Raw genomic sequence first — 8,151 nt, 5'->3', positions numbered from 1 at the left:
TGACGCATAAGTTTTGACTGGCAGGAGACAGGGAGCTCATTCAAGCACCACTGGACTCCTCTGACCGAGAGCATGCCGCAGAACCGCAGAGAGCAGGCGCATTTCGCAGAGGGGCCGTGATATTCCAGTTGCTGTCTGCGCCTTCTCAAAGCGCATTCCACAAGGAGAGAGGATGGCCATGCAGCGATTAGCTTGGGCGAGCATGAGCTTGTGCGCGTCTGTGCCCTCGCCGTCAGCTGGCCGCGCCAAAGCAGGCCTTTCGAAGCCCGGCTAGCTCAGTCGGTAGAGCATGAGACTCTTAATCTCAGGGTCGTGGGTTCGAGCCCCACGTTGGGCGTGTGCTTTTTGCCCCCAGCTTGGCCAGAAAAGCTCTCCTGCACAGAGAGGGGCGCAACAAAGGAGTTGGCCAACAAAAGCACGGTTCTGTTCTGGATTGTGTAGCGCATCCTTAAAAGGGAGTGGCCACGGCACTGGAGAATGCGGGCATCGATCCCGCTACCTCTCGCATGCTAAGCGAGCGCTCTACCATTTGAGCTAATTCCCCTGTCAGCAAACCCTTCACCAGTGACTTTCCCCAGCGAGGGAGTGGTGCTCCACTTGCTTTGGAGTGGAGACTCCTGCTCAGCAGCCTTGCCTGCTACGACCCACTCTAGTTCTAGTTCTCTAGGCAATTGGGGAAGAGGGTTGATTGTGGCCGGTTAGCTCAGTTGGTTAGAGCGTGGTGCTAATAACGCCAAGGTCGCGGGTTCGATCCCCGTACTGGCCAATTTGTTTGATGCTCAAGGAGGCCCCTGAGAGCCTCCTCGTGTCTGTGAGCCGGCCAACGGAACCCAGCCTCACTGCGCGGGAAAAGCATTGTTTGCTTTTCCTCGCTGTGTGTGGGCAGGATGTAGGTAAGACATGTGAGCACGTTCTGGTGGAAGGAGCTGGTAGCGCGACTACACTGCTCAAAAGGAGCACGTCCCTGGGTGGGCTTGAACCACCAACCTTTCGGTTAACAGCCGAACGCGCTAACCAATTGCGCCAAAGCTGGGGAACAATAGTCTGTTAAGGGGGGGGAAGAAAGGAAGAGGAGGGGGAAGAAAAAAAAGGAGAGAAAAAAGGGAGAAAAAGGAGGAAAAGGGAGAAAAAGGAGGAAAGGAAAGAAAAAGGGGATTTTTAGTCTTTCAACCGCAATTTCTAATATTGAAATTGATCATAAATTATTTCATAAACTTTATAATTATGCATTATAATAATATTAATATAATTATATAATATTTTTAATTGAAATAAATCACCGGAATTGCAATAAAACACAAAAAAAACAGTGAAGCATATATTTTTCATAAACCAAACTTTTATTTTAGAACAATAAGAATATTATAACAATATTATAATTATTAATAATATTATAATGACATTATATACACAAAAAAAACAGTAAACCAAAACTTTTATTATAACAATAATAATACTATATTATATATTAAATACTACTTACTAATAATTACTAATAATGACTTTATATTATGATTATGAAAAAGATAAAGAACAGGTATATTATGAACTATGATACATATATTAATATGGAACTATTTTTTTTTAATGTCCTCCAGCCACTGTTCTTTTGTTACAGCCTCAACAGAGGGGCAGTACACAGTCCCCTTGTACTGGCTGTGACCAGTTTCCGCCGTCCTGAACTGCCCGCATTTCTTGCACGTATTGTGCAGTACTCTGCGGGTCAGCTTGCGGACAGGAGGCGGAGGAGCAGGAGGAGCAGGAGGAGGCATGAGGCTGAAACTCAGGGCCTGTGGGGCAGCCATCAGGACAGGCCCCTGAGCACCTGCTGGAGCCCCTACTGCTCCCAGCAGCATCAGCTGTGGAGCTGACATAGGAGGTGGAGCAGGGAACAGCTGCCGCTGACTGCGTGGCCTCACAGCCACAGGTGTGGCGACTGCATGTGTGTAGGTGTGTGTGGCGACTGCAGGTGTGTAGGTGTGTGTGGCCTTCTTCTTCACCTGCGCTTGGCCCACAGTGCTGCTGGGCAGGTGGTAGTGGTGAGCTGGGCCGGATTGGGTGGGTGCAGATACAGGCCGCGTCTTTGCACTGGGGAGAGGGTCAGCTGCCACAGACAGGCGACTGGGCAGGTCTAGCCCCTGCATGAGCACCGCGCTGTCCTGCCTCTTCACCCGCTTGTTGTGCCACTGCACCAGGGTGGTGTGGCTCACGTCCACCAGCTGCATGGTGGTCTGCTGCATTACCAGCCCGTTGGCCAGAATGCGCCGCCTAATGTGCCGGTAGTCCCCAAGGACGAGGTCCCACCTGGACACAGTGCCAGTCCCCCTCTTCTTGGGACTGCGGTGGATGGCACAGAGCCTGATGAAAATGCTCTCCACCAGGCGGCAACAATCGGGCCATTGGGCCAGTGGGGCAGTGGTGGTGAGCGCATGCCTCTTCACGCTCTCCACCCCCGGAGTGAACTCCTGCCTCTTCTTTGGAGACCTGAATCTCCCCGTGTCCAGCCTGGTCTGGTGTCTGGCAGCAAAGACCACCCGCTGCTTGTCGTAGTCCAGCAGGTTCTGCCAAAGAACGACAATATCGCTCACCTGAGAAAGACAACACAGAGAGAACAGCACATGAGAAAACAGAAACATTGAAGTGCGGACATGTTAGGGAACAGAGGAGAAACAACAAAACAATTCCTGACCTGCTGGTTGGTGAGGGTTAGTGAAGGCTGGTTGCGCAGCTCCACAAGGCATTCTGCCAGGCTGTCCACCCGTTCCATGCCTGGCATGCCGGACTCATCCACGGCCTGATAAAAAAAAAAAAGGGATCAGAAATATGAGATCAGTGACGTTGGGACAAAACAAAGTAACAGTGATGTTATTTATTAGCTTTGACATACCCCAGACACATCCGCAGCCAGGGAGGAGGCAGGAGGCTGGATGGGAGCAGCCAGGGAGGAGGCAGCAGCCAGGGAGGAGGCCGCAGGCTGGATGGCAGCAGACGGGATGGCAGCAACAGCAGGCAGGGAGGATGCAGCAGGCTGGATGGCAGCAGCAGCAGCCAGAGAGGAGGCAGCAGGCTGGATGGCAGCAGCCAGGGAGGAGGCAGCAGCCAGGGAGGAGGCCGCAGGCTGGATGGCAGCAGACGGGATGGCAGCAGCAGCCAGGGAGGAGGCAGCAGCCATGGAGGAGGCAGCAGCCAGGGAGGAGGCAGCAGGCTGGATGGCAGCAACAGCAGGCAGGGAGGAGGCAGCAGGCTGGATGGCAGCAGCAGCAGGCTGGATGGGAGCAGCCATGGAGGAGATAGGCTGAGCTAGACTTGGGTCATCAAGGAGACCTGACACCATGAGGTCAGGTGTATGGTCTTCCTCAATGCCCTCGTCTTCTTCATCACCCCCCTCCACATCCTCCAGCATGTCCTCAGTCTCCTCTGCATCAGGGTCGACCTTCAGGGGCTGCCCAGTCTGACTCAACAAGTAGTCAACACCAAGCAGCTCTCCTATGAAAAAGCGCAGATAAACAAGCATGCTCACATAATTAATAAACATTAATGTCATGTATCATGTCAAGTATACAATAGGTAGACAGTTATTACATCAGCATACCAGTGTGTTTTGAGGGTGGCCTGAAGTTTGGCACATATGCCCGGCCAAACACCTTCATGCTGTTGGTGTTGACGCTCTGGGTCACATCACCGGAGTAGGTGAGCAGAGACGATGGCCTGCTAATCACCGCCGCCGCCCCCCGGTCCTGGTTCCACCTGTTCAGGCCTTCCAGGAGGTAGAGGTGGAAATTCAGTGCATTTGCACTGGTTCCTGAGAAAACAATGAAATATTAATAGTCAATTAAAAAGGTCTAGCTTGCCAATCTAATGAGTGCTTTCATAAAAGAGCACAGAGACTGCTTATATACATAAGGGAAACACCAACCTGGAATGAACCTGTTGACGTGGCAGTGGAAAGACTCCAGTGACGTGGACCCTCTGGCACAGCGGTACCTGGTCAGGACCACACCTGCCTTCCTGATGGTGCCGGTCTCTGTGTAGAGCTGCACACCAGGCAGGTCCTGGATGCACCTGACGTGGCGTTGCTGCACACGCCAGATGTGCTCCATGCGCACCTGGTCCAGCAGTGGCACCCCCATCAGGTCTCTGCCGTTAGCCCCTCCCAGCTCCTGCAGCAGCCGCTCAATGAGGCTGATGGTGGCCTCCTCGCCGCGCGTCCTCCTGCGGCAGTACTGGCTCAGCTCCTTCTTACTGATCCTGGCATCCACTGCATGATCAGTAATGGCTGGCACACCTTCCTGCCTGAGCTGCTCTCTCTTTGCCCGACGCAACAGCGAGAGGTCCCCTGCATCCCACTCAAATATGCAGACAGAGAGACAGCTCATAAAGGTGGGGTAGAGGGGATGAGCGTCTGTGGTACACCCGACAGCCAGCCTCCGCATGAAATGCCAGATGTCCAGCCGTATCTGGAGGTCTGGCCACTCCCAAAACCTGGTCTGCAGCTTGCTGGACCCCTCACTGATGCAGCAGCCACAGTCCACATACAGCAGCAGTGGGGGTGCGATGGCTGCAAGGCGGTACCGCTCCATCACTCCTGCCACCATCCTGTCCAGTCCTGGCCCCTCCTGCACAGTCACCACACTGGTCACGATCTGGCCAACCTCGTTCCCAATGGAGGTGACCCAGAGACCAGTCCCCTTGGCATGGCCAGCCAGCTTCTTTGTGATCTGGAATTTCACAATAGCGATGTTAAAAAATCTGTACAATTTGAACATTTGATCTACAGCAGCAAGTGTATATAGATTAATTACACTGTACACATTTTTTATGATTACCTGTTTGGTTGAGTCCATCTTTAAGATGGAGCCAAATGTCGACGTAATGCTGGCCTTAATATGGTCAAGGCGAGAGAGGATGTCCCTGCCATAGACAGTCAGCAGCCAGCGACTGGTGGGCACATCAATGGGCTCTGGGGGATCCTGGCACACCACTGGGAAGAGGCTTGGCCGGCCAACAAAGACAGCACACTCCCCAAGATAGTGTGACAACCTGTTCAGCCATTCCTCCCCATGGTTCTCCTTCAGCTGCTTCACTAGACGTGCTGGACTGTTCCCCAGAGTCCGGTCACGCAGCAGGCGAATGACACGGATGTCACAGGCATACCTGAAATGGACACGTAGCTGTGATTAGTTACGCATTAATGGGAGGGTCTTTACTGTCATGCGAAGGCTATCACATGCAGCCGGCAAACAGGGGCCCATTAAATTCCGTTTACTCACTTGCGAGTCAGGATCAGCCGGAACATTTTCTGGTGAGGCAGGTCCAGCTGTTTTAGAACCGTCTGTGAGGTCGACAGGTAGTTCAGAGAACACACAGTGCACCTGAGTGTCTCTGTCACCATCAGGTAATACCTGTCGATGTCCAGCACCTTCCGAGCCCTCTTGTGGACACCGTACCCCGTCAGCTGCTTCCCACACACAGGGCAGGTGACCCTCACCTTCCACAGGTGGTAGGGCATCCACACCATCAGCCTGTGGGTGAAGAACCGGTCTGGTGTTGGTGTCTGGTGGTAGATGAGGGCTGGGACAGGGGGCTCGTACCACAACTTCAGGTCTTGCCGCAGTCTGCCAGAGTGGAAGATGGCGTTTGAAATCCACCTCTGGTCCTGGGCAGGGATGTTTTTTCGCATCTCTGCTGGCAACCAGACCGAAGCTGCAGCCCCCGCAGTGGCCAGCTGAACTCCTCCAGGTTCATCCTGTTTAGAAGACGACAATAATGTGTTAATGTATGGCATACATAAAGGCTACATTAAGCATAACCTACACAACAGCCCACTTCTGTACTTACACAGACTTCTGCCATGCTGGTGCTCACAGCAGGGCTGGGGGTCCTCACAGAGGATGGAGCATGGGGAGGGGTCCTCACAGAGGATGGAGAGGGGCTTGGAGTCCTCACAGAGGATGGAGAGGGGCTTGGAGTCCTCACAGAGGACGGAGAGGGGCTGGGAGTCCTCACAGAGGATGGAGCAGGGCTGGGGGTCCTCACAGAGGATGGAGCAGGGCTGAGGGTCCACACAGGGGAGGCAGAGGGGCTGGGCGTCCTCATAGGAGAGGCAGAGGGGCTGGGCGTCCTCATAGGAGAGGCAGAGGGGCTGGGCGTCCTCATAGGAGAGGCAGAGGGGCTGGGCGTCCTCATAGGAGAGGCAGAGGGGCTGGGCGTCCTTGCAGGGGAGGCAGCGGGGCTTGGGGTCCTCGCAGGGGAGGCAGAGGGGCTGGGGCTCCTCCTAGCCACTAAATTAGGCTTTGGTGAGGTAGATCCACCAAAGCGTGATTTAGTGTACTGAAAAGATAAACAACATTAATTTTATGATGTAACGAATACAAAACCACTATGAATGACATTAGTTATTTAATATGATATTCACCATTGACAAGGTTGGAGGGGGGCGAAAGAAAGATGGTGGCACAGCAGCCGCTGCACCTGGGGCTGATACCACAGCAGCAGACTGTGATGGTGGCACAGCAGCCGATGCACCTGGGGCTGATACCACAGCAGCAGCCGCTGCACCTGGGGCAGGAGGCTGAGTGGTGGGCTGCTAAAGCAACAGCATTGTGTTATGTGATATCACAGCTACAGCATTGCAGCAGACATGAGATGCAAGATTAATCACAATGATAACATATGTTACCTTAGCACTGTGAAAGCCACAGTTACAGGCCACTGACCCTCCAAACAGAGTGGACTGTCCACGGGCCTGCATGGGGCATTTCTCAATCTGAAACAATCAGAATAGTGTTTAGCCTGGGGTAGGGATACAGGTATACAGTCATTTGTTTTATTGTAGGGCATATTTTACCTTTTGATAAAGGCCATGCCACTTCCGCTGCCTTGGGGCTGGTCTGTTGCCTCCAGCAGGCCAAACCCCAGAGCTGGCATATGCCCTCAGCCTGGCCATCCACTCTCCTTCCCCCAGGCCCTTGTGGCTTTTAGGCCTGTTGCTCATCTAAAGGCAATATGGATATGGACAACAATAAACAATGAGCATCATTTGGACAATACACTGTGACACTACAGCACACGCACGCGCGCACACACACACACACACACACACACACACACACACACACACACACACACACACACACACACACACACACACACACACACACACACACACACCTAATATGACAGCTGTTATCAAATCAATCAGGTTACAGTAATGATGGGTGTCTGATCACCTCTGATATGTTGAAGTAGTTGATATGATTTGCTATTCATAGTAATATTGAGGGTATTATATAGATCATAACGTTAGTTTGTTTACAAGACACAAACTAACCATAATAGTTACCTATAGCTTATAATCTACCCAGGTGGTGGGCTAGGAATACTAATATCATGATAGTTGCATGGCTTTTTCTATTTTATATTAATATTGAGCCTATAAACGTTGCATTTATTGGTCGTCACGTAAACGTCAGTTTGTTTACATTTCACGTACCACGAACGACCCATATTAGCGAACCTACAGCTTGGTATACCCCCTTATCTGATGCCAGTTCACGCTAGCTAGAACAATTACGTTATCCTACTCATAAAAAACACATAATTTGCCATAATAATTCTCTTCTCCTCCGTGAAAATGAAATTGACCGGCAAGTTAGCATTAGCGATTGTTAGCTATTGTGACTAGCCTGGCCTTAACGTAACGTAACACACTTAGCAAAACAATCGGATACCTTCGTGTGAAGGATTACAATGAACCACAAATGCTTTTTACAGCAGGAAAAACATATTTGAATTGTTACTTACCATTAAATCGTACTGAAAGAAGTTCAAAAAAGCCCGGTGTTAAAACAGCTGACCGTCGCTAGGCACTCATAAACAGGTACGTAAACGCACGTCGGCGACTCATCCAATCCACATTGGAAAGTAGCGCTGTGATTGGCCGGGTACAATGTCAACCCGCTACGTGATTGGACGGGGGAGTATCTCACATTGGAAATGGACGAACGTGATTAGCTGTTGACATTGGACTGAAACAGACGATCGTTCAGGAGGTGGCGCCAAAGCTGGAAGAGCTTGTGGCCTCGCCTTCCAAGTGCCACATCAAATCGGACCGTGTCGTTTCAGCGTTTATCTCGGACTTCCGGTCAATCC

The 8,151-nt window shown here is 51.7% G+C and overlaps 4 non-coding genes across 4 annotated transcripts; 2 read left to right on the top strand and 2 right to left on the bottom strand.

Moving 5' to 3' along the window:
• The first annotated feature begins 264 nt into the window (after window positions 1-264).
• trnak-cuu (transfer RNA lysine (anticodon CUU)) lies at window positions 265-337 on the top strand. Its single transcript has one exon. It is a non-coding gene; the product is annotated as a tRNA-Lys (tRNA).
• A 134-nt stretch (window positions 338-471) lies between these two features.
• trnaa-agc (transfer RNA alanine (anticodon AGC)) lies at window positions 472-544 on the bottom strand. The gene has a single exon. It is a non-coding gene; the product is annotated as a tRNA-Ala (tRNA).
• A 148-nt stretch (window positions 545-692) lies between these two features.
• Window positions 693-766, top strand: trnai-aau (transfer RNA isoleucine (anticodon AAU)). Its single transcript has one exon. It is a non-coding gene; the product is annotated as a tRNA-Ile (tRNA).
• Window positions 767-959: 193 nt separating this feature from the next.
• Window positions 960-1,030, bottom strand: trnan-guu (transfer RNA asparagine (anticodon GUU)). Its single transcript has one exon. It is a non-coding gene; the product is annotated as a tRNA-Asn (tRNA).
• Between the last annotated feature and the right edge of the window lie 7,121 nt (window positions 1,031-8,151).

This window comes from Sardina pilchardus, chromosome 6 (assembly GCF_963854185.1).
Source record: "Sardina pilchardus chromosome 6, fSarPil1.1, whole genome shotgun sequence".
Lineage (NCBI taxonomy): Eukaryota > Metazoa > Chordata > Actinopteri > Clupeiformes > Clupeidae > Sardina > Sardina pilchardus.
This window is presented reverse-complemented; position numbering and strand designations above follow the sequence as displayed.